The following is a 27,703-nucleotide window of genomic DNA, read 5'->3' on the forward strand; positions in this document are numbered from 1 at the left end:
TATCCACATGAAACTCTCATTTCCACAAATAACCTATATCTCAAAAACCAGAGCCAATTTGGAAAAAGTACAAATATACTCGGAATGAGTATCATAACAATATCCCATTTTCGTTCAAACTTCCCTGGCAACGAAAAAAAATTTTATTTTGTAGAGCTGTGTTATTGGTGTGACCTGTGCAACTTTATAGTCTTTGGGTACTGATCTTTCGTCGAGCGAACGGTTGTATATGATTGTTAAGTATGGAGCTAATGCATCAGCACACTCCGAAAGGAACCTAATTGGTTCCTTGCTTTTATTATGTGATTTATGTTGCTTCACTACTCCGAGTATATTTACTTCTACGTTACTCATGTTGGCAGCTGTTCTCGATTCGAGTTCTGGAATATTTATTTCGTCTTCTGTTGTGAAGGCATTTCGAAATACTGTGTTTTGTACCTCTGCTTTGGAAGCACTGTCTTCGATAGTATCTCCATTGCTGTCGTGCAGAGAAGGCATTGATTGTTTCTTGGCGCTAACATACTTCACATACGACCAGAATCTTTTTGGATTTTCTGCCACGTTTCGAGGCAAAGTTTCGTTGTGGAAACGGTTATAGGCATCTCGCATTGAAGACCGCGCTAAATTTCGAGCTTCTGTAAAAGATCGCCAATCTTGGGGATTTTGCGTCTGTTTAAATTTGGCATGTTTGTTTCATTGTTTCTGCAAGGGTGTTCTAACCTGTTTTGCGTACCAAGGAGGATCAGCCCCGTCGTTTGTTAATTTATTTGGTATAAATCTCTCAATTGCTGCCGATGCTATTTCTTTGAATTTTAGCCACATCTGGTCTACACTTATATTATTAATTTGAAATGTGTGGAGATTGTCTCTCAGGAAGGCGCGAAGTGAATTTTTATCTGCTTTTTTGCTGGAAGTCACTAAGTGCTCTTATCTTCAAATACTGGATGAACACAGTCGTGGTATTCATGCACTGTCCATTACGCTGTCTCAAGACGAACACACAGTTTCTAACTGTAACAGTTGTCTTATTGCGTTAAACTTCTAACATGAAAGCGTATCTATTGCGTAGTAGATTATAACAACACTAGCTGTCCACAGGACATGTGGCCTGTAATTGAAGAAGTGTCATGATGATCTCTCCATTGGCAAAAGATTCCGGAATAGTCCCCCATTCGGATCTCCGGGAGGGGACTGCCAAGGGGAGGTTACCATGAGAAAAATATTGAATAATCAACGAAAGGATAACGTTCTACGAGTCGGGGCGTGGAATGTCAGAAGCTTGAACGTGGTAGGGAAACTAGAAAATCTGAAAAGGGAAATGCAAACGCTCAATCTAGATATAGTAGGGGTCAGTGAAGTGAAGTGGAAGGAAGACAAGGATTTCTGGTCAGATGAGTATCGGGTAATATCAACAGCAGCAGAAAATGGTATAACAGGTGTAGGATTCGTTATGAATAGGAAGGTAGGGCAGAGGGTGTGTTACTGTGAACAGTTCAGTGACCGGGTTGTTCTAATCAGAATCGACAGCCGACCAACACCGACAACGATAGTTCAGGTATACATGCCGACGTCGCAAGCTGAAGATGAACAGTTACAGAAAGTGTATGAGGATATTGAAAGGGTAATGCAGTATGTAAAGGGGGACGAAAATCTAATAGTCATGGGCGACTGGAATGCAGTAGTAGGGGAAGGAGTAGAAGAAAAGGTTGCAGGAGAATATGGGCTTGGGACAAGGAATGAAAGAGGAGAAAGACTAATTGAATTCTGTAACAAATTTCAGCTAGTAATAGCGAATACCCTAGTAATAGCGAATCACAAGAGGAGGAGGTATACTTGGAAAAGGCCGGGATATACGGGAACATTTCAATTAGATTACATCATGGTCAGACAGAGATTCCGAAATCAGATACTGGATTGTAAGGCGTACCCAGGAGCAGATTTAGACTCAGATCACAATATAGTAGTGATGAAGAGTAGGCTGAAGTTCAAGACATTAGTCAGGAAGAATCAATACGGAAAGAAGTGGGATACGGAAGTACTAAGGAATGACGAGATATGTTTGAAGTTCTCTAACGCTATAGATACAGCAATAAGGAATAGCGCAGTAGGCAGTACAGTTGAAAAGGAATGGACATCTCTAAAAAGGGCCACCACAGAAGTTGGGAAGGAAAACATAGGTACAATGAAGGTAGCTGCGGAGAAACCATGGGTAACTGAAGAAATACTTCAGTTGATTGATGAAAGGAGGAAGTACAAACATGTTCCGGGAAAATCAGGAATACAGAAGTGCAAGTCGCTGAGGAATGAAATAAATAGGAAGTGCAGGGTCGCTAAGAAGAAATGGCTGCAGGAAAAATGTGAAGACATCGAAAAAGATATGATTGTCGGAAGGACAGACTCAGCATACAGGAAAGTCAAAACAACCTTTGGTGACATTAAAAGCAACGGTGGTAACATTAAGAGTGCAACGGGAATTCCACTGTTAAATGCAGAGGAAAGAATACATTCAAAACCTCTATGAGGGTGAAGATTTGTCTGATGTGATAGAAGAAGAAACAGGAGTCGATTTAGAAGAGATAGGGGATCCAATATTAGATTCGGAATTTAAAAGAGCTTTGGAGGACTTACGGTCAAATAAGGCAGAAGTGATAGATAACATTCCATCAGAATTTCTAAAATCATTGGGGGAAGTGGCAACAAAACGACTATTCACGTTGGTATGTAGAATATATGAGTCTGGCGACATATCATCTGACTTTAGGAAAAGCATCATCCACACAATTCCGAAGACGGTAAGAGCTGACAAGTGCGAGAATTATCGCACAATCAGCATAACAGCTCATGCATCGAAGCTTCTTACTAGAATAATATACAGAAGAATGGAAAAGAAAATTGAGAATGCGCTACGTGACTATCAGTTTGGCTTTAGGAAAAGTAAAGGGACGAGAGAGGCAATTCTGACGTTACGGCTAATAATGGAAGCAAGGCTAAAGAAAAATCAAGACACTTTCATAGGATTTGTCGACCTGGAAAAAGCGTTCGACAATATAAAATGGTGCAAGCTGTTCGAGATTCTGAAAAAAGTAGGGGTAAGCTGTAGGGAGAGACGGGTCATATACAATATGTACAACAACCAAGAGGGAATAATAAGAGTGGACGATCAAGAACGAAGTGCTCGTATTAAGAAGAGTGTAAGACAAGGCTGTAGCCTTTCGCCCCTACTCTTCAATCTGTACATCGAGGAAGCAATGATGGAAATAAAAGAAAGGTTCAGGAGTGGAATTAAAATACAAGGTGAAAGGATATCAATGATACGATTCGCAGATGACATTGCTATCCTGAGTGAAAGTGAAGAAGAATTAAATTATCTTCTGAACGGAATGAACAGTCTAATGAGTACACAGTATGGTTTGAGAGTAAATCGGAGAAAGACGAAGGTAATGAGAAGTAGTAAAAATGAGAACAGCGAGAAACTTAACATCAGGATTGATGGTCACTAAGTCAATGAAGTTAAGGAATTCTGCTACCTAGGCAGTAAAATAACCAATGACGGACGGAGCAAGGAGGACATCAAAAGCAGACTCGCTATGGCAAAAAAGGCATTTCTGGCCAAGAGAAGCCTACTAATATCAAATACCGGCCTAAATTTGAGGAAGAAATTTCTGAGGATGTACGTCTGGAGTACAGCATTGTATGGTAGTGAAACATGGACTGTGGGAAAATCGGAACAGAAGAGAATCGAAGCATTTCAGATGTGGTGCTATAGATGAATGTTGAAAATTAGGTGGACTGATAAGGTAAGGAATGAGGAGGTTCTACGCAGAATCGGAGAGGAAAGGAATATGTGGAAAACACTGATAAGGAGAAGGGACAGGATGATAGGACATCTGCTAAGACATGAGGGAATGACTTCCATGGTACTAGAGGGAGCTGTAGAGGGCAAAAACTGTAGAGGAAGACAGAGATTGGAATACGTCAAGCAAATAATTGAGGACGTAGGTTGGGAGTGCTACTCTGAGATGAAGAGGTTAGCACAGGAAAGGAATTCGTGGCGGGTCGCATCAAACCAGTCAGTAGACTGATGACCAAAAAAAAAAAAAGCTGAGTAACCGGCGCTGCTCTGTTATATGTGAGATTTCAGTTTTTTAGCCCATCCTCTTCTCCCTGTCTGTCTCCTCTTCCCCTCTCCGTCCATCTGCTCTTTATTTCGTTGTGGGGTAAAACCCGCCTGCCCATCAAAGGGGGCGGGGGCAGGAGTGGCCACGGAGCGCCAATGCACGGATTTTATTCGTCCAGTATCTCATATGTCCCGAACAATGTGCCACCTTTAAAATAGCGATACGTTTTTTTCGTGATACAATTGTAATGTTGTTGCTTTAATTTGCTATGAAAGCGGTGCTGATAGACAATAAAAGCGGATTAAAAGCTGTGAGCTGTCTGGGGAAGTTAACCTTGCATTACTGAGCAACTGTTTCACCAGGTATCCAGTCTAGCTTACCAAATTCCCAACCAGACTAACATTAATTATAATCTTTTCATAGTCATACGATAACCGGTGATATATATATATATATATATATATATATATATATATATATATATATATATATATATATATATAAAAGAATTTAAATAAAAAGGAATAAATCAATTTGTATTTGGAAATTTATTTTAACATTGATCATTGAAATTTCAGCATATTAAATTTGATTCATAACTAAACTGTTGCCTTATTTAGGATTGTGAAAATGTGAGATTGTAATCTTACGAACACATCAAATATGGAGCCAAGATTGGGAGACTGCATACAACACTGCATTCATAAAATAACACACGAAGAATGTTGAAACATATGCAAGAGGAAACTAACCACAACCAACCGATTCAATTTTCACCCAAAGAAGTTACGTTCGTAGCGCAATCCTGTCCGTCATGTAATTACCACACACTGGTATACTAAATTCATACTAACTCTCTGTGAAATCTTCCCGAAAAGAATAGCTGAGGGCTACTTTGATGATTACACCACATCCTTCACGTGGTCAACTTGGTTTACACAAAGAGTGCAACTCCACAATAATTTTGATAATTAAAATAAATTAGATCGAAAAGCAATTTACAAAAGAAAAATCTCGAACTGGTTACTATCGTCTTACTATTAACCTGATGGGTCAAACAATTGTATAAGCACGTGGTACTGGTCTCACAAAGTACACCCCACATGGGTTGAACATAAAGAAAAGTTGCTATATTCTAAAATATTGTCAAGACGAGAAGTTATAATCTCACGCACATTCGCATTTAAGATTGATGATCTTAGTTACAGTTACTGATCAACACGTGGTTCCACTTTACTCACAAAGTAGTGACAAAGCGACTACCGGAATATATTCTGAACTTCACACTCGAATTACACTGCGTTGCAATTTAAGATAACATTAGATATTTTAGAGCTAAACCTGAAATAAAGGTGATTAAATTTTCAGTTAGGCTGAACTTAAGAAATCCATTGTCCTACGGACTTAGCAGACACATGCTTAGCCGGAGATCTTACCTCTTCAGACGCTCGCCGCGGACAGACTGACTTGGGCACCTACCATGGGTGCTTCTGTATACAAAACGGAAGTGACCAGAGAGGCAGCTTCCTATACCAACATGACAAGGGGCGGACAGGACCATACTAAGAATAGAAACCTCTTTGCTTTTAGAAAGCGTAGCTACCTGATCCAACGTTGGTCCAACTGTTCTCTAGCAGACAGGGTTGTCTGCTACCATCCAGCATGCAACTAGAAATACATTTGCTCATTCATCCTCTCACACAGAAGGGAAGGGGGATGACAGTATCTTATGATATACAGTATATAAAAGAAAGCGGATGTAGGTTCCGTATGAGACTGTGTGACATGAATTACATAGAAACTGTATTTTAAAGTGTGGTAGTGACAGATCGTTCTTGTTTATGTGTAAAAGTAACACGTTTCACTGCTCAGTCTCCTCCCAGATAGTCAGAAACACCACAGTAAATTTCGAAGAGGAATTTATGCCGTAAATGACAACAGATTTAAGAAATTAACATGAAAGGAATCCAACAGAGACATTTCACAATTTTGGTGAATTGGTGAATTAAAGCGCATACTGTGGCCCAAACTTTGGTCAAGTATCATGCGAAAAGCCCATGAAAATATTTGTAGCAGTTTTGGAGTTTAGCATATTTTACAGATGTACTTTTTATGCTGCATATGGACTACTAGGGCCCTCCATCTAATTAATTTCTATACGTTCTACGATTTGGGGCGTCGAATATCAGGGATCGGAACTTGGTACGGAAGCAAGAAAACCTGAAAAATAAAATATTAAGACTCAATCTAGATTTAGTGGGGGTCAGTGTAGCGAAATGGAAGAAGGAAAGGTATTCGGGCCGATGAGCATAGCGTACTCGTAATATTAACAGCAGCACAAAATGATATAACGGGAGTAGGATTCGTTATGAATGAGAAGGTTGGGAAAAATTGTGTTACTGTGAACATTTCAATGATAGGGTTGTTCTCATCAGAATCGTCAGCAAACCAATACCGACAACGATATTTCTGATATACATACTGGCGTCGCAAGCAGAAGATTAAGAGACAGGGAAAGTATATGAGGATATTGAATGGGTAATTTAGTAATGAGAGAGGAGCAAGACTAATTGAGTTCCTCAATAAATTTCATCTAATAACAGCGAACACGTACCCTGGAGCAGATACGAACTCGGATAATAATTTAGTGGCGATGAAGAGTGACTAAAGTTCAAGAGGCTAGTCAGGAAGAATCAATGAGCAAATAAATGGTATACGGAACTGCTAATGAATGAAGAGATGCGCTTGAAGTTCTCTGAGGCTACAGATACTGCGATAAGGAATATCTCAGTAGGCAGTTCGGGTGAAGTGGAATGGACATTTCTAAAAATGATAATCACAGAAATTGGAAAGAAAAACATTGATCAAAGAAAATACAAAAATGTTATGGTAAATTCTATAATAAAGAAATACAAGTCACTTAGGAATGAAATAAACTGGAAGTACAGCGAAGCTAAGGCGAAACGGCTGCATGAAAAATATGAAGAAATCGGAAAAGAAATGACTGTCGCAAGGAGTGAATCAGCTTGCAGAAAAGTCAAAACAACCTTCGGTGAAATTAAAAGGAACGATGGTAACATACATGGTGCAATGGGAATTCCAATGTTAAATGCAGAGGAGAGGGCGAATAGGTGGAAAGAGTAAATCCAAGGCCTCTATGAAGGCGAAGACTTGACTCATGATATGACAGAAGAAGAAACAGGAGTCGATGTAGAAGATATACGGAATCCAGTATTGGAATCAGAATTTAAGAGAGCTTTGGAACACTAAAGATCGAATAAGTCAGTAGGGACAGACAACATTCCATCAGAATTTCTAAAACCCTTAGAAGGGGTGTCAACAAAACAATTATTCACGGTAGGGTATAGAATGTATGGGTGTGGGACTATACCATCTGACTTTCAAAGAAACATCATTCACACAATTTCGAAGATAGCAAGAGCCGACAAATGCGAAAATTATAGCACAACCAGCTTAACAATTCATGCATCGAAGTTGTTGACAAGGATAATACACAGAAGGATGGAAAAGAAAACTGAGAATGTGTTCGAGATGATCAGTTTGGCTTTAGGAAAGATAAAGGCACCAGAGAGGTTATTCTGACGTTGCTGTTGATAATGGAAGCAAGACTAAAGAAAAATCAAGACACGTTCATAGGATTTTTAAATGTGGAAAAACAGTTCGTCAATGTAAAATGGTGCAAGATATTCGAAATTCTGAGAAAAATAGGGGTAAGCTGTAGGGAGAGACGGGTAATGTACAATGTGTACAAAAACCAAGCTGGAATAGTAAGAGTGGACGACCATGAACGAAGTGCTCGGATTAAAAAGGCTGTAAGAGAGGGATATAGTCTTTCGCCCCTACTGTTCAATCTGTAAATCGAATAAGCGATGATGGAAATAAAAGAAAGGTACAGGAGTGGAATTAAAATTCGAAGTGAAACGATATCAATGAAACAATTCGCTGGTGACGTTGCTGTCCTCAGTGAAAGTGAAGAAGAATTACAGAATTTGCTGAATCGAATGAAAAGTCTACTGAGTACAGAATATGGATTGAGAGTAAATCGAAGAAAGACAAAAGTAATGAGAAGTACCAGAAATGAGAACAACGAGAAACTTAAGATGAAGATTGGTGATTAAGAAGTAGATGGACTTCAAGAGTTTATAACACTGCAACAGCATTTACATAGCTTACGTAATCAAATACCAAATTTGGTTTATTACTTATTATGCCCCAACAGAACAAATAGTACTGTCACGGAAAAGCCACGTATAACACTCCACTCTGCTACTACTTTACCATAACCTTAAAGCTGGAAACAGGTTTTGAAATAAAACTATTTTTTTATAGCAATTATGGTATAAAGCTACAGAGCAGTGTTACCCTCTGAGAGGAATTTTGTTATGTTGACCGTGTTATTCCTAACGGAGGTGGCTTAACGGAAATGAAAGTCAGAATTACGTAAATAATTAAACAGTGACAAACAAAATATTGCCTATCTGCACTGTTTAACGGATAACGAAAACGGTCGCCAGCCTAACTAGGCAAGAGAATGATTAACATTCTCGTTCAAGAAAATAGTTATTAGTAACTTTAATGGATAAACACAACCTATACTTGGCCACACGCGAGTGCAATGAACTCTGACACACTCATATGTTTACGGTAAGATTGAAACTAACAGTTGGAGCAGCACAAACTATTTGCAAAATTATAACAGGTACAGAAAAACACTATCACTTTCAGGGCTTACACAAACTGAGTGGTCTTCATAACACTACCACTAACATTCCCTCTAGGATCATAAATTGGACATAGGTTTAGGTTAAGTCTCTCTCAGTTAAATACTTTACTATTTAAAATGAGAGTTAGTTGAAATTCACTGACAGGTTACATATCACTGTTTTTCTAATAAATAGATTATGATTTTCATAAATAAAGATCTTTCCGTTATTTGTTATCTCGCATTAGCACGCTAGACAAACTGTGGATCCTGTTATACTGTTAATATGCACTTATAATACACAAGAGAGACAAACACTTAGTAATCATGAACATATAATTTCCTACTATGCAGTTAACCACTTTTACTACCGTGAGACATAAAATTAACATTTATGTAAGATACTGACTCACTTTCTGCGATTAACAACAGGCAGTAATGTGACTATTTACTAGGCAAAACTCTATAAGCCTCAGTCTTGAGAAATTTTAATTTGAAGTTGGTAACAACACATTAATAAACAGTTTTACTAGGAAAATTATTTCAGCAAGCATCATTAACTTTAACTCACTCTCTTGCCACATTAACTTTAACGTTCTCTTTACTATGTTCAAGGGGGCATTAATTAGAAAACTGGGTTTTAATGTACTTTCAGTAAGGACACTCGGTAATCACTTTAGTTCAAACGGAGAGGACCCTGAGAGGTGTTATGATGAGGAGAAAAGTCAAGGTAGGTACACAAATTCAGATATAAATTACCTTATATTTCAGCACATTAGCACATCCATTAAGCTGATCCTTCACTGTACATAGTATTACGTTGCAATGATTGCGCAATGTGGTGGCAACTGCATGTTGGTAGGTGGAATTGCAGGCAGAATTGCTGGACTCTGCCATTTCATGGTGGCGATGATAGATACAAATTCCAGAATAGTTCCAGCTATTTATCCATCCATCCGAGGCCTTGGAAAGAAGCAGGAAAAGCCTCTCTCGAAATCAGCGCAATATGCATCTTTTACATGGCAGTGCACGGACTCGTTGCTCGTCTCCGACCGGTGGCTCGTCCCGACTGCTGGCTCGTCCCCGACTGACTATCAGTTCCACCTTTCCCACCTAGGCCACCCACAATTTGCGCGCGCTGAACAGTTCCGTTCCCGAGGGGAACCACTATACCTTTTCCATACAAACTAACTAAGAACCCTAAGTGAGGATCAGCAGTTTACATAACAGTAACCAAATACATTAAATAAAACAAAACATTTACACATATTGACATTTCTACAAAAAATTAATTATTCACACAAAATTACAATTAAATACAGTAAGTTTTGTTCCCTCCAAATGGGACTAAGCATTTAAACGAGAGATATGCTACACAGCATACTATCAAATCATGGCATCAAAGTTTGTATAAAGAAAGCAGTATACAATTTTATGTTATCGATTCAATCACACACATTTACAGAAGCACAGAAATGTAACATTAAATGAAACAAAAGCAAAATAAATCAGTACAGCATTAGAGCTATGGTGTTACACATGTCCCATGTTTCGTTGAAGTTCCCGTAAGGGACACATCAAGGAAACATCTATAACACCTAAGTGGTGTTGGCTACAGAAAAAAAATTATACCATCCAACTTCAGTTGGGACAAAAAAAATACACATATTACAAATATACAGTATATACACTAAGGAGATTCATACACTTCTTCCAAAAACATTTTCAAAGTAAAGTATTTACAGTAATTTTCATCCACAGACTGGTTTAAGGAAATTAATTTTCATCATTACACAGGATACCTTTAAGCATGTTCATTTCACACACATATAGTTCAAATAAAAGACAAACAGTACACAAAATAATCTACACATTAGTAGAATAGGTATATCCTTAAATAAAAATAATAATAATAAACACATATACAATAGCACAGAACATTCTAACTCAGCAAAACAGAAATTTGTCTTTCAATGTTTTTAAAGAATGTAACTTTCAGAGACACACAAGTATACTCATGATCACAGTACATTTTGCAAGGTTCAGCAATTAATGAAATATTGAAAAATTCAGTTTGCATCCACATATGTACTAATATTTACACAAAACAGCTATGAGAACTTTTTCCAACTGACTCTTTAAATACAAATGTAACTTTTCAAGGTTTTCTCAAAACAATTAACTTTAAAGCTGCTCTTCATTAATAGCAGTCCAAAATGTTTGTTGCACATAAACACATTAACCTATTCAGACCCTATATTTAATCATAACGGCTGTATTTTTAAAACAAGGCAGTCCAAAACAAACATCTACATCCATTTGACTAAGAATGCATATATTTTTTATAATAACTTTTCACTGACTTCAATAAGAATAGTCAGTTCATAACACACTGATCAAAAAAACCTAACTTACTTCACTGCTTGCCTCAGTGCTAGCAGTCCATGTTACACATTCTGCCCACTATTGGTTTGGCAGTCTTTACCTATAAACATTTAGGCACAAAAACACAATTTAGATTAAAAACACTAAAGAAAACACATTTTTAAATTAATTCACTGCCCCATCCTCTAGGTTTGGCAGCTCATGACCACTTATCGGCTCCTTGCCCCACAATGGCAAGTCCTTTGGCTACTGCTCACATAGCATATTTGGTAGCCCTCAACTTCAGAACCACAACATTTTTATTGTTTTGTCTTGTTTTACTGCCTAACAATATATTTTTGAGCAGTTTATTGTCATCATCTCCAATTTTTTTTTTCATCATTATGTCATACTTTTGGTACAAATTGCATTAATGGTATAAAACATGAAACCTGCAACTTTGAAACAGTAATTAGACACTGGTTATATTAAATCTATCTTTATACCATGACAACACCAGGTAACATACTCATCATTCATTAAGAAAATTTTAAATGACATTTTTGGTATAATGACAATGTTCAGGAGTTATTTGAGAGTCCCAGATTTGTGATTTTTTCCCCTTCTTTGTTACTCAGTAATATTTCTTTATCACATATGTCAAGATCAGGACAATAATTTTATATACTAGTGCAAGTGATTTCTGCTAACTTTTTGTGGCACAGGACATATGCATCCCATGTCTATCTTATACACATTAGTCAGGTTCATCTGCTCAGTTTTAAACACACATACAGTTTTTCAATACCATATTTGCCCCTTTTTTCCCAAAAAACATTTACATTTAGTCATATTATAGTATTAATTTACCCTGTTTTCAGTATTAGCTAGGTTCATCTCCTCAGTTTTTTTTCTTTTTTTTGACACACACAGTTTTTCAACATCATAATTATCCCTATTTTCAAAAACGTTTACATTTAGTCATAATATAGTATTCATTTACCTTATTTTCAGTATTCTTACCTTTTCTCATCCATATTTCGCTTTCCAATTAGTTTTCCATTACATTTTTCCTTTACAATACCCACTATACTTTGATTCATATTGGTCACTTTCTAGTGTACACAATTTAAATATTCATTTACTTGTCCACAAACAATACACAGTATCTTACATTATTTCCACACTTTTCAGTTTATTCTGATAGAGAAGAAGGAAAGAAGATAGCAAAAGTTCTGAACGATGAAGATGAAGGTTGCCAACACGAAAAGAAACGGAAGTAGTGCTGGCAACGACTCGGGTCCCTGTTGCTCGTCAGGCACCTGACAATGCAAAGAGTGCATGTCCCCTGAGGCTTCAACAACCCTCATCAGAGGACATGTATCTTTAAGTAAACCACATACTGCAAACATAAGCCTTTTCGGATTGTTAAGTATATTATGAATTAATTATTATCTTGTGGAGTTCTTTGCACTTGCATAAAGTTACCACAAGCATCATTATTCATAAGGTTCTCAGGTTTCTCACATTACATGGCCCTCTCTTCATAATTAGACTGGCAACAATAAGTATCCAATTAAAATTGAAACAGTTCCTAAGCAGAGTCGTACAGTACAGTACAATAAATAAGCAACCTCCCCCAGGTCTTAGGATCAACAATACAATAATTCACCTTCAGGTAACACTCAGATACAATAATAATAAAGACATGCATTATTTTAACAATATATATACATACATCCTGCCCCCAGTCTCTTTATTAACAAGGCAGTCTTTTATGGTTCATAAAACAGTCACTTAAATCTGGTGGCTTTTTAGGCCTCCTCTCTTCTGCATCTTTCACTATGCTATTCAGATCTTGCCAACGTTTTGTTTCATCAGGTGGCTTTTTAGGTTTTGGAATTTCAAAGTCTTTAGCAAGGTACAACATCTCTTGTTTTGCTATCATTTTATCAGGTGGTTCTTTTTGTTCCTGTAATTCACACTCCTTCAAAACATTTGTTAAGGCTTGCCCCAGTATAGTATCATCTGGAGGTTCCTGCAAATTATGCCCCTGTCTTACATTACTTAATAATTCCTTCGGTTTTGGCCCGTTTTCACTTTCTGTATCTTGCTTTGGAAAAATGTCACTAATTTTCTCATACCCTCTTTCAGTAAAAGTATATTCACTTTCGTTTACATCTGAGAATTCATCTTCACTGGAGTCATTACTACTCTCTTCCTCACCATCAGATTCACTTAAGACCTCGACCTTTGCACAATAGGGAAAGTTAGTATATTCATTCTTATATGTATTCCTATACCCTTCATCATCTGAACTATCACTGATTTCATTTTCGTCATCAGATTCGAGCAGGAAAGCAACTTTTAGACATTGGAGCAGATTATCAGTAGATGCCTCAGTCACCTCGTTTTTTGACTCATTTTCTGCACAATGCATATCGTTTGGACACTCAGGCACTTCAGCTGTAACACTCTGAACGATTTCAGCCTTAAATTCATACTTAGTATAATCGTCATATACTTCGATAACCTTCATTTCACTGTTTCCTTTGTTGTCAATTTCAGATAATCGTGCGAAATTCCTACTAGACCCTTCTGCATTAGAATCACAGAACACCTTTCCATCAACAATAACTTCACCTATACTGCTTACAATGTCATGTTTACATCACTTTCACCTATTATTAATTGTGCACACGTCTTTTGCGTGGCGTATTCTACCTTCCTCTCCTCTTTATTTATCATAATCTCCCCCACATCTACGTCTTTTACCTCATACACATCATTAACAGTACAAATATTCTCCTTTTCACTCGCCTTTTCTGGCTCCCTTTCTTTCTTTAATAATGTCTTTTCGCACGATTCCGATACTGAGTTATCTTTATCGTATGACATATTAACTTTATTTCCATTTTTACATTCATCTACTACTGAAACCGGCCAACGGAAGTGTCCGATCCCGCCTCTTCTGTTTCTCTCTAGGGCAGCCATCTTGTTCTGACGTCTGCCATTAGTGTCTGCTACCAAGTGCAATGTACGCTGCTCCGGCAACCGCTGGCCCGAGCACGAACGGTCACGTGACTTCGCACTGGGAACGCCACTATGTATCACTCCGTGCCCGTCTTCCATAGGCGCGTCCTTAACTTTCCTGCCCCGTAGTTTACATCTTTCCTTCTCGAATCTAATATTTGACATCTTTTCTTTGGGCCCAAAAACAGTTTCCGCGTGAATCCGGCCCGTAACACACGTGGTTTTCAGTTTTCCCTTTCGTCTCTAGTTTGGAAATTCCGCGCCATGTATCCTCTGCCGCGCGTCGAATAATTTCCTCTACCTCTCGCACGACCTCTTTGAATCGTGTTTACACGAAATCTATCATTTTCCTGTCGTTCAGCTTGGTCATTACTTTCTCGCGAATAATTGTTGTTATTATGGGGACGAGATTCGCGATTACTTCGCCAGTGATCTTCATCCTCTACCCTTTCCAAGAACGCAGAAAAACTTCTGTGGGTACTCCCAACATATCGTTTCGAATCCTCAGGCAGTTTCTGCCAAAGAACCCAAACAATTTCGGCTTCAGTTCTCCTAGCCTTCAGATGTATCAGCTTTCTGTACCATGATTCGCAAAACTCTTTCATGGTTTGCCTGCCTCTGATATCATACAACCTGTCCATGAAAAACTCACACCACAACTGTTCTTGTTTTTGTTCTGACCAGTATTCGTCAACAAATTTTTGTTTAAAGCTTTCAAAAGATATATGGTTTGTATCTAGATTCAACCCCCATCTTTTTGCTTCTCCCGTTAATACACTTATCACAACATTGATTTTTTCCTGGTCACACAAATATTCAGGAAAATTTCTTTCGCAATTCTTTACAAAATCCAGAGGGTGCCAACCGTTATGTCTCTTTGCAGGGTCGAATTTTTCCTCGCCCTCTAATATTTTACTGAAAGGCAATTTTTCAGTAAAATGTTTAGGTCCTGATTGTATTTTTCTTTCCAAGTCATACATTTTGCCTTGGATTTGCGAGGTGTTATGTTCACACTTCTTTTCGCACATAACAATCTGTTTGGTTAATTCTCTACTTGTTTCTGTCACAGATTATTTAATCTGTGCAAATTCCACGTTACATTCAGTTTGTATTTCGGATTTAATACCGAATATCTTTTCATCCACTTTAGTAGAGACTAAGGGTTCTATTTGATCTTGGATTTTAATTACTTCAGTGTCAAATCTTTCGTTAATGTCATCAATTTGTCCCTGTATGTTGGCAATATTGCCATTGATGACAGTAATTTCGCTTTTGAGGTTTTTAATTTCATTACTCACACTGTCTACTTTTACATCAACCTTCTCAATCTGTTTACTAATATCACTACCCTGTATTGTAATTAGCTGCCTTTGTTCTACATTTTGTTGCCCCAGTGCTGCGATTTGTGCATTAATATTGTCATTTTGCGCAGCATTTTGTTGTCCCAGTGCTGCAATTTGTGTTGCAAATTGCGCAGACAACATCCTGAACAAATCAGTCACATCTGGTGTCTTTTCACTTTTATTTTCTACCGCATTTTCGTGTTCGAGTCCTGCTTCCCTTTCAGTTTTAGGTGATTCAAACATATCCCGCGATTCATTAACATAGCCACTGTCTTCTACAACATCGCTCATATTGTCTTGCTTACTACGCGTGACATGCATAGCTTCTATCTGTTTATTGACATCTGTGTGGTATCGTACGTAATTTAACTCTCGCATAGTGCCATCTGTTGGTGTGCTGCCTGGACTACTCTCGATCGCATTCTGCTCTCCCATATCTAGATTCATTTCTAGCTTCCTGTCCATTTTAATTACTGTTAATTATCGATACCTTTTATTTTCAATTTAAGCTGAACTTTCATTACCCGTTCTGCCAAATAAGTTACAGGTTCGTGCCGCTAGACGTTTTATGTTCACTCTATGTTTGTAAAATGCTGACTACTTCTAATTTTTTCCGTCTGTAGGTGGAAATTGAACAACGTCCTGCCACGCGGCGCCACGTATAACACTGCAATAACATTTACATAGCTTACGTAATCAAATACCAAATTTGGTTTATTACTTATTATGCCCCAACAGAACAAATAGTACTGTCACGGAAAAGCCACGTATAACACTCCACTCTGCTACTACTTTACCATAACCTTAAAGCTGGAAACAGGTTTTGAAATAAAACTATTTTGTTATAGCAATTATGGTATAAAGCTACAGAGCAGTGTTACCCTCTGAGAGGAATTTTGTTATGTTGACCGTGTTATTCCTAACGGAGGTGGCTTATCGGAAATGAAAGTCAGAATTACGTAAATAATTAAACAGTGACATACAAAATATTGCCTATCTGCACTGTTTAACGGATAACGAAAACGGTCGCCAGCCTAACTAGGCAAGAGAATGATTAACATTCTCGTTCAAGAAAATAGTTATTAGTAACTTTAATGGATAAACACAACCTATACTTGGCCACACGCGAGTGCAATGAACTCTGACACACTCATATGTTTACGGTAAGATTGAAACTAACAGTTGGAGCAGCACAAACTATTTGCAAAATTATAACAGGTACAGAAAAACACTATCACTTTCAGGGCTTACACAAACTGAGTGGTCTTCATAACACTACCACTAACATTCCCTCTAGGATCATAAATTGGACATAGGTTTAGGTTAAGTCTCTCTCAGTTAAATACTTTACTATTTAAAATGAGAGTTAGTTGAAATTCACTGACAGGTTACATATCACTGTTTTTCTAATAAATAGATTATGATTTTCATAAATAAAGATCTTTCCGTTATTTGTTATCTCGCATTAGCACGCTAGACAAACTGTGGATCCTGTTATACTGTTAATATGCACTTATAATACACAAGAGAGACAAACACTTAGTAATCATGAACATATAATTTCCTACTATGCAGTTAACCACTTTTACTACCGTGAGACATAAAATTAACATTTATGTAAGATACTGACTCACTTTCTGCGATTAACAACAGGCAGTAATGTGACTATTTACTAGGCAAAACTCTATAAGCCTCAGTCTTGAGAAATTTTAATTTGAAGTTGGTAACAACACATTAATAAACAGTTTTACTAGGAAAATTATTTCAGCAAGCATCATTAACTTTAACTCACTCTCTTGCCACATTAACTTTAACGTTCTCTTTACTATGTTCAAGGGGGCATTAATTAGAAAACTGGGTTTTAATGTACTTTCAGTAAGGACACTCGGTAATCACTTTAGTTCAAACGGAGAGGACCCTGAGAGGTGTTATGATGAGGAGAAAAGTCAAGGTAGGTACACAAATTCAGATATAAATTACCTTATATTTCAGCACATTAGCACATCCATTAAGCTGATCCTTCACTGTACATAGTATTACGTTGCAATGATTGCGCAATGTGGTGGCAACTGCATGTTGGTAGGTGGAATTGCAGGCAGAATTGCTGGACTCTGTCATTTCTTGGTGGCGATGATAGATACAAATTCCAGAATAGTTCCAGCTATTTATCCATCCATCCGAGGCCTTGGAAAGAAGCAGGAAAAGCCTCTCTCGAAATCAGCGCAATATGCATCTTTTACATGGCAGTGCACGGACTCGTTGCTCGTCTCCGACCGGTGGCTCGTCCCGACTGCTGGCTCGTCCCCGACTGACTATCAGTTCCACCTTTCCCACCTAGGCCACCCACAATTTGCGCGTGCTACACAGTTCCGTTCCCGAGGGGAACCACTACACCTTTTCCAAACAAACTAACTAAGAACCCTAAGTGAGGATCAGCAGTTTACATAACAGTAACCAAATACATTAAATAAAACAAAACATTTACACATATTGACATTTCTACAAAAAATTAATTATTCACACAAAATTACAATTAAATACAGTAAGTTTTGTTCCCTCCAAATGGGACCAAGCATTTAAACGAGAGATATGCTACACAGCATACAATCAAATCATGGCATCAAAGTTTGTATAAAGAAAGCAGTATACAATTTTATGTTATCGATTCAATCACACACATTTACAGAAGCACAGCAATGTAACATTAAATGACACAAAAGCAAAATAAATCAGTACAGCATTAGAGCTATGGTGTTACAAGTTCTGCTACCTAGGCAGCAAAATAACCCATGATGGACGGAGCAGGGAGGACATAAAAACCAGACTAGCACTGGCAAAGAGGGAATTCCTGGCCAAGAGAAGTCCTCTAGGGTCAAACATAGGTCTTAATTTGAGGAAGAAATTTCTGAGAATGTACCTTTGGAACACAGCAATGTGCGGCAGTGAGACGTGGATTGTGTGAAGACTGTAACAGAAGACAGTCGAAGCATTTGGGAGGTGGAGCTACAGAAGAATATTGAAAATTAGTTGGACGGATAAGGTAAGGAATAAGGTTCTCCATCGAATTGATAAGGACGGACACACACAAACGTACCCACACGCACAGCCCCGAGCGGAGGAAATACGAGCGGCTGAGAATCGAATCTGGGACCTCGTGACTGGGTGTCAGTGAAGCTGACCATGGACCACGAGCTGTTGACGCATATAAGTAGTATTGTCGAGATGAGTGGTGGTGACGGTACTAAAATAAATGCGGTCTTTCTAAAATAATTAAATAGCGTTAAACAAAGGAAGAAAGAAAATAAATAATTTTTAGTTCGGTGTAGCGCAAATTTCATTATTGTAGATGCAATAACGTCAGCTGCCCTTGTATGTCTCTCTGCTACTTGCGGCTGTGCTCGCACATCAAATGCATCCTCACCAAAAGCCACACACGCTCTACGTCTACGGCACAATGTCTCCCTGTTTGTCGAGCAGCATGTCAATGACGTCGTTTTAATGAGCCTTGAAGCGTCTCAGAAACTGTGTGAAATACGTGACACTCAGTAGCTAATATACGACGTATTTGTAACTGATGTTGTTATGGAAGTGTGAGTTAAACACGTTTAAGATTGTGTAAGCGTTGGTCTCATTGCACTGAATCGTGTTATATAGAACATATTAAACAACAAAAATCTTTTCACGAATATGGTAAACATCAGAAGTCAAAGGGAAGTAGTTTTCCAAAAAGCAATTATTGTCCCATATTCCGCGTTATATGCTTCAATCTATAAGTACAAAGGAAGTACAGACACTGGTCGCGAACGACTACTGATTGAAATCAATGGGGAATGTTGGAAATTTGTGCTGGACCGGGAATCGAACCCAGGTCTTGTGTCTGGCTGACTGTCTGACCACATTTTTTTTTATTACCCCCGGTCGAGAGCCACCGTACAAAAGTGCGTTAGCGACTCTTCTTTTTTTTCGAACAGAAAAGAGAACATGATTGAAGTTTATTCCACTCCACATTTTTCACAAGGAACCATATGAAAAAATATACTAAATGCCATATATGCAGGAAACTGTAACAAAATAATCAGGAACGCACTCCAGTAATAAATGAAAATAACTGACTTGAGCGTTACGCCAAATAAAAGACCATCCGCATCTCCTACTCTCCAACAGAGACGGGCCAGTCAACTTCTTGAAGTCACAGTCTGTAATAATTCGTTCGTGTATCCAATCGAAACTAATTACGCAGTAGCCGGCCGATGTGGCCGAGCGGTTGTAGGCGCGTCAGTCTGGAACCGCGCGACAGCTACGGTCGCAGTTTCGAATCCTGCCTCGGGCATGGATGTCTGTGATGTCTTTAGGTCAGTCAGGTTTAAGTAGTTCTAAGTTCTAGAGAACTGATGACGTCAGAAGTTGAGTCCCATAGTGCTCAGAGCCATTTGAACCATTTGAACTACGCAGTAAGACTTCTCAGAACTATGACACCACAACTGTTGGAAGGATCCATGAATACTCGTCTGAACAAATTGCCATAATGTGTTCCATATTTCGTCCGATGCTGTATCTCCTCGTGCTGTTCGAGTAAGTACACCCAAAATTGCAGCTCGTCTATTCCATTGTTGTCGTGTATGCAATTCATTGTCATCCTTGCGATCCAGTTGATCGCATTGGTTTTTGTCGAGTGAACTGTATCGCACCTGGGTAAAAATTTACATCCGGTAGGCTCTCTGTGTAAATCCTACGCCTAAGAAAGACTATGATACGACGTGTCAGAGTCAACACTTCCATAGCCTTTACATATACTAAGTGGTGTTCATCCGTGTACATCAGCTCACAATATGTGCAAAAGGGGGGAATCAACCATGTTTATTACGTGGAGTCTGGCCCGTGTTCTGGCCCGTGTCATATCCTTGTGATTAACTGTAACATACCATAAGGATCAAACCGCCGAGTTGAAGTAATGGGTAGGGCCGGGGAGGGGCGGGGGGGAGGGGACACACAACGCCAGAGTGCGGCCCGGGCTCTCGTCGGATGTCGCTGTTCCATCGCTTTCCTGTCATGATACCGCATTAGGAGAAGACAAATATCTCTGGACGACGGCAGCTTATCCTGGACATAGCTGTAGTCTACAAGAAGGGTTGCAATGTGAGCAAGAGTCTGCGAGATGTTGCAGACTGGAACATGCAGCACACAGGAGCATGGCTATAGTTCGTAAATCAGTGCAAATGTGACTGTATGCGTCCGACGGTGGCATATTCTGAACATCGACCTTATGAACAGGGCCGAAGATTTCAGGCGGACTTTCGTAAGGCCAAGTCCACTAACCTACGTGCCAAGGTTTAGAGTGGCATAACGAATCTGACAAAATCGACGAAAGCCGCCATTAGGTGATCCGCAATTCCAGTCAGCGGAGGAAATATCTGCACAATACGTGGCGACCTCGACGCAACGTTGACATATTGCGTGCGTTGTATCATGTCAGTGACTCGTAAGGAATTATCTCGCATCTAAAAGCGTATCGTTGAGAGCAGGTATTATAACTGACCGTCGCTATCCTCCATAGGTCACGGGTGAATGCAATCCCCAGACATCTCAACGTTTCCACCACTCCTAAGTGCTTGAGGTCTCCATCCAGTCCTTGATCAGTGGGCATCATCCCCGATTTTTCCTATTGAAAACTCTGCCCGCCGTAACTACATACTGTGTGATTTAGTCGAGGGACCTTCGCACCTACTCTGCCAACTGCACGAGGAAGAGCAGGTCATCCGCAGAAGCCCGAAAGATGAACGTGTTGCCCCCAACGTCATGCCAGTGAACGTCTGCCGCAGCCCATTCACGAGCGGTTGAAGCCCTACCTCGAAGAGCACAATTGATAGCGGGCAGCCTTGTCTTACTGACAAGGAGACGGCACGACCGTGGGGTCGCGGATTTGTCCGAAATTTTGTGTGGTGAAAGGGGACCCCTAACACCTCACGTGGTTAAAAAATTAGGACGCACTACCCTGAAAATCCCGGGAAAAATCGATCCAAAGTTTCTTAGGTGCCTTATGAGTATAAAATGTTAGCCTATTGCCGAGCCGCCGTCTGGCCTAGATATGAGCCGGAACGGTAACTCAGCGTGTTCGGTCAGAGGGTTAGCTGCCCTCTGTAATAAAAAAAAATGAGTTAATGGATCAACAACGAACTGAAACGGCTGTCTTTCGACGCCCGCCCCGAGCAGATACAACGAACAAAAACGAACAAAATGAGATTATATATATATATATATATATATATATATATATATATATATATATATATATATATAATCTCATTTTGTTTAGTGTTCGGACTCTTACGCCAGAGGTCTCGGGTTCTATTCCTCCTCTGGCACTTTTTTTCCTTCTGTTTCATTTTCTTTTGTTATTCCACCGATTATTTAGAAAGTTTACCAAACCTACATTATCTTTAACAAATTAGTTACATTATTGAATAAAATTTATTTTATTTTGTGTCCAACAACACAATTCATGGAGGTGGGTTTTCCGTTTTTCATTGTGAAATATATAAGGAGAATCATTGGGTTTTTAATAAGAATAACAAATTCGATTGGGGGACATTCAATTTTTATACATATAATAATTATAAACAAGAACGGCAGTGGTAATTATCGTAAAAACAAACAAAGAAATAATTTTGAGTCATCTTGCGCAACATAGAAAAGCGGATTTTTTACAATCACAGGGCGTTTGCAATAAGTCTGTACAAAAGTATTCCCCATTAACATTTACGAAAATGTTTTGAGTTTCTGATAATTTTGAGGCAAAAAAATGGCTCTGAGCACTATGGGACTCAACTTCTGAGGTCATTAGTCCCATAGAACTTAGAACTAGTTAAACCTAACTAACCTAAGGACATCACACACATCCATGCCCGAGGCAGGATTCGAACCTGCGACCGTAGCGGTCTCGCAGTTCCAGACTGCAGCGCCTAGAACCGCATGGCCACTTCGGCCGGCATTTTGAGGCAAACCAGGCATATTGAATCAGTTCTCGGAATATTGGTGACGATAACTGATGGTGAATTATAGAATGAATTTTTATACAGTCTTTCCGGGAATTAATTTCACGATTCTCCTGCAACAATGCGCTGCAATTTTGCAAGCAACAGAAGAAAAAGAAGAGCCAGAGGAGGAATCGAACCCGAGACCTCTGGCGTAAGGGTCCGACCGCTAACCATGTAGGCCAGACAGCGGCTCGGCAATGGACTAACATTTTATACTCATAAGGCACCTAAGAAACTTTGGATCGATTTTTCTCGGGATTTTCCGAGTAGTGTGTCCTAATATTTTAACCACGTGAGGTGTTAGGGGTCCTCTTTCACCACACAAAATTTCGGACAAATCTCGGACCCCACGGTCGTGCCGTCTCCTTGTTAGCTCATAATCGGAATATGTCGCGCATCTCGGTCTTTCATGATCTCTTTGGGGATAGCACCCCGTAGCAGCCACATAATGATCTTAATGAGGACGGGTAGAAACACCATGCGACGCTTAACCGATATTAGGAAGTCGTGATTAATCCGCGCAAAAGCATGATCAAAATATACAGAGACCAGAGTCGCTCTAAGTCGATAGACAGTGGCCATTGCCATTACGCTTCTATAGTCGCTGAGCGACGATTGCATGTTGTTGTGTATTCCAAGTTATGTTTGATCTGAAAAAACTTTGTGTGTGACAATACTGTTCTGAACCGTGTCCCCACCATTCGGGGGAGGATTTTATAATCACCACTAAGCATGGTGAACGGTCGGTATTGATCCACACTGTGAACACTTGCCTTTCTCAGTATGGGAGACCATCAACGAAGACCGGTGGCACGTATGTATAAGGCTGCATGACCTCATTTTACATCTTCACCATCTGGGCATTAGGACGTCTGCAGAGCCCGATAAAATTCTGGTAGTAAGCCACCCGGTCCTACTGATTTCCCTGCCCCTTTTTGAATGCCTCCAATATGTCATCTTCCGTGATCGCTTCCAGGAGCACTTCCTCATCCATTGGGATCAGTCTCACCTGTAGTGGTTGCAAGATCTCCTCCCCCACCAAGGGATCTGTCTGGGCACCAGTGAAAGCCGTCGAAATCTGTCCAAAAATGCTGAAGCTATATCACTTTGTGACTTCAGATGCCGATCATCCGCGGCATGGAATGCGTCGATTAACATTTCGCAAAAGCGTCGTTTCCCAGCAATACCGTCCAAGCATCCGGCCCTTACAGGCATGCCCTCTATCTGTGTCTCGTGAGTGTGATAAAGCGCGCTTTAACACGGTTGACTTCAACTTCACGGTAATCACCGTGCCCCGGTGCCACTGCATTTTGTCTCGGCCGTTCTTTATAAGGGCGGCACGTAAAGCTGGAAAGCCGGCTTCGTACATCCCAATAGTGTGTAACCTTTGCGTATCTGGGAGCCGGCTCTCGCATTTGACTCACACGTTCTCAGTTCGCTCAGGACATTCTCGATCTGACAATAGCGCAACATTTCATTCCCAAGCTCTTCAACCACACCCTGTCGTGGTTGGTTAATGTTGCACAGATATTCCAAAAGACCAGTAAAAGCCATGGGCCACATTTCAGCAGCAATCATCGCAACATAAATGCGATCAAGACGGCTCGCCGAGTTTCCGGTGAAAAGTGTGAAAACCTCCCTATTCTCGTGGATCCGTTCCTATGTGTCGTAGCCGGCCGCGGTGGTCTCGCGGTTCTAGGCGCGCAGTCCGGAACCGTGCGACTGCTACGGTCGCAGGTTCGAATCCTGCCTCGGGCATGGATGTGTGTGCTGTCCTTAGGTTAGTTAGGTTTAAGTAGTTCTAAGTTCTAGGGGACTGATGACCACGGCAGTTGAGTCCCATAGTGCTCAGAGCCATTTGAACCATTTGAACCTATGTGTCGCACAGCTTCAAGTTCCGCCATATCTCTTGTAGTTCCTTGCAGGTATTAAAATTGGGGTTTTGATCTTAAGAAGCCAGGACACATTTGAAGTCACCAACTAGTAGAAACTAGTCTTATCTGCCGGCAGTAAAACTGTGTCCTTTCCTTTCGCTGGTCTGTGCCAGAAGGAGCGTAGATGTTGAACACCCGTGAATTGTAACAGCCAGACCACGTGCAGATGATAGAAGGGATGCGTTGCCGGTATCCCTTCCCGCATTAATATCGGCTTGCCACTGTTATTGGTCGAATAAAGTGATTTGTGTGTGAAGTATCCAGATAGCTCGGTGAACACGTCGAGCCGTACTTCTTGCACCAACAGCACATCAACATCAGATGCATATAACGTATCGTAACTGAGTTATAGCTTTATCGTCGAACTAATGTTGTTGATATTGACAGTTCCAGTTCCATATAATTGCTGTTTGGTGTCGATCATATGAGCTTGAAATGTGGTAATGGGTGCATTCGCAGCGTGGACTCCCTCTATTTCCACGGCAGAGCTACCAGTCGTCCAACACCATCAGTCATTTGGGTGGTTGGGTGCCGCCATCGCCTTACCGACTTTTGTGTCGTCTTCTTTGTAGCTCCAATCGAGGGTGTCAGGAGGCACAATCCCTCGCTGATCCTTATTGTTGGACGGTGTCCGCGACGCCCCTGTCTTATTGTGTTCGAAGCTGGAATACTGGAAGGGATCCGTAGGGCAAAAATCATGAGAAAAGCATGACATTCTCTCACCATCTGAAAGCGCACAGTCAGCGTCATCTTGTTGTTGCAGCTCTCGTAACGAATGCTCCAAGACGTTATAAACATCAATGATCGTTTCGACGGTCGCTGCTTGAGCGTGCGTACGCCAACGTGCTCGAGTATGGCTCTCTCTGGTTCGCATCTTCACATCGTTGCGTATTACGTCACACATCTCTGCCTCCACAACTTTCTCCAGCTTTCCTCCGGTCGCCGTCGGTAGTGGCGGTGGTTGCTGTTTTTCGTAGGGCATAACTGTGATCGGTGTCTTCTCGGTCGTTTGCAACGGCATTACCGCCACCTTCTGAACATGCGCATTGCTAGAAGACTTCGGCGTCGCTGATAGCGTTGGTGCCACCGTATCCTGAACTGCCGGCACGTATGTCAGTGAAAGAGACACAGACACATCTGTATTTAGTCGGTTGCCACTGGGCGGTTGCGTTACTCTCCTCTGCACGCATTCCGACCGTACGTGACCCTCACTGCTGCCTCTGCAACAGATCGTTGGCTGTCCCTCGTGGGACACACTATGTCTGTGCGTCTCCCTATGAACGGAGGATATGAGGGCACATGTTTTGTCAACTTAATGCGTACCTATGGGACACCGTTAAGTGAAACCTGCGAATTTTTCGGCGGTGTACTGGTCACTATACCACATTGTCGTAACGAGTCTGTTACTATCATATCTGGTACCTCAAGAGCAGTTCAAAGATCTTCGTGGTGTGGATGCATAAACCTGCACGATCCACTGACACTTCTGCTATACTGCCATCTGAAAGTCGAAATTTTAATCCTCGTTTGACATCGTACAGTATCTTGACCGATGTATCAACTGTAACCAGCTCGGCATAGACGACGCTGCTTACAATTGATAAATGGATACTAGTAAGGTCGTTGTAATTAATTCGCACTACGTCTCGCAAAAAGCTCTCGATTTCATGTGCCTTAGGTCTGCAATAATCGTTACAGAACGTGAACTTCAGCGTCGTTATTCTGAAAGAGTGTGTCATAGTGATCGTCTAGCAGAATTTACGCACGCGAAGCCGACTGCGGTAAACACAGCCTAGACAGTGAGCGCGGGCAGCCAGGACTTAAACCGTACGTTCGAGTTGCTTCACTGTGAAAGGCAGACGGTTTCACTGAGCCACCCGGACACAGTAGTCATTGCAGCTGGGCGGACTACCTTACGACGTCTCCGATCAGATCCAAATTCTCAACTTATCCACACACTACTAAAGTAATGCTCCTTGCCCATCCTCATCATTCGCGGCGTTACACTGATTCCCGTAAGATTTCGGGCCTTGTGTGCGTCTACACTGAAAAGATCATTGGACGCCAAAGAAACTGGTATAGGCAGAATACGACGCTGCGGTCGGCAACGCCCATATAAGTGTCTGGCACAGTTGTTACTGCTGCTACAACACTTAAGTGAGTTTGAATACCGTATTATAGTCGGCGCACAAGGGATGGGACACAGCATCTCCGGGGTAGCGATCAAGTCGGGATTTTCCCATGCAGCTATTTCACGAGTGTGCCGTGAATATCAAGAATCCTGCAAAACATCAAATCTACGACATCGCTGCGACTGGAAAAAGATCCTGCAAGAACGGGGCCAACAACGACTGAAGAGAGTGGTTCAATGTGACAGAAGTGCCACCCTTCCTGAAATTGCTGCAGATATCAATGCTGGGCTATCAAGTGTCAGCATGCGAACCATTCAACGAAACAGTTTCTGTATGGGATTTGGTAATAGAATGCCCACTCGAATACTCTTTATGACAGCACTATACAAAGCTATACGGCTCGCCTGGGTCCGTCAACATGGACATTGGGCTGTTGCTGACTGAAAACATGTTGCTGGTCGGACGAGTCACGTTTCATACAGCGGATGGACGTGTACGGGTATGGAGACAACCTCATGAATCCATGGATCCTGCATGTCAGCAGGGGACTGTTCAAGCTGTGGAGGCGTGTGCAGTTGGAGTGATATGGGACCCCCGACACGCCTAGATACGACTCTGACACGTGACACCAACGTGATCATGCTGTCTGATCACATGTATCGATTCATGCCGACGGAGTTGGAAATTCCAGCAGGACAATGCGACACCCCACAAGTCTAGAATTGCTACAGAGTGCCTCCAGGAACACTGTTCTGAGTTTAAACACTTCCACTGGTCAATAAACTCGCAGACATGAACATTATTGAGCATATCTGCGATGCCTTTCAACGTGGTGTTGAGAAGAGATCTCCACCCACTCGTACTGTTAAGGATTTATGGGCAGCCCTGCAGGATTCATGGTGTCAGTTCCCTCTGGCATTATTTCAGACATTAGTCAAGTCCATGTCACGTCTTCTTGCGCCAATTCTCCACGCTCGCGGAAGCACTACACGATATTAGGCAGGTGTATCAGTTTCTTTGGC

The sequence above is a fragment of the Schistocerca nitens genome, chromosome 7 (genome assembly GCF_023898315.1).
Source record: "Schistocerca nitens isolate TAMUIC-IGC-003100 chromosome 7, iqSchNite1.1, whole genome shotgun sequence".
NCBI classification, from domain to species: Eukaryota; Metazoa; Arthropoda; class Insecta; order Orthoptera; family Acrididae; genus Schistocerca; species Schistocerca nitens.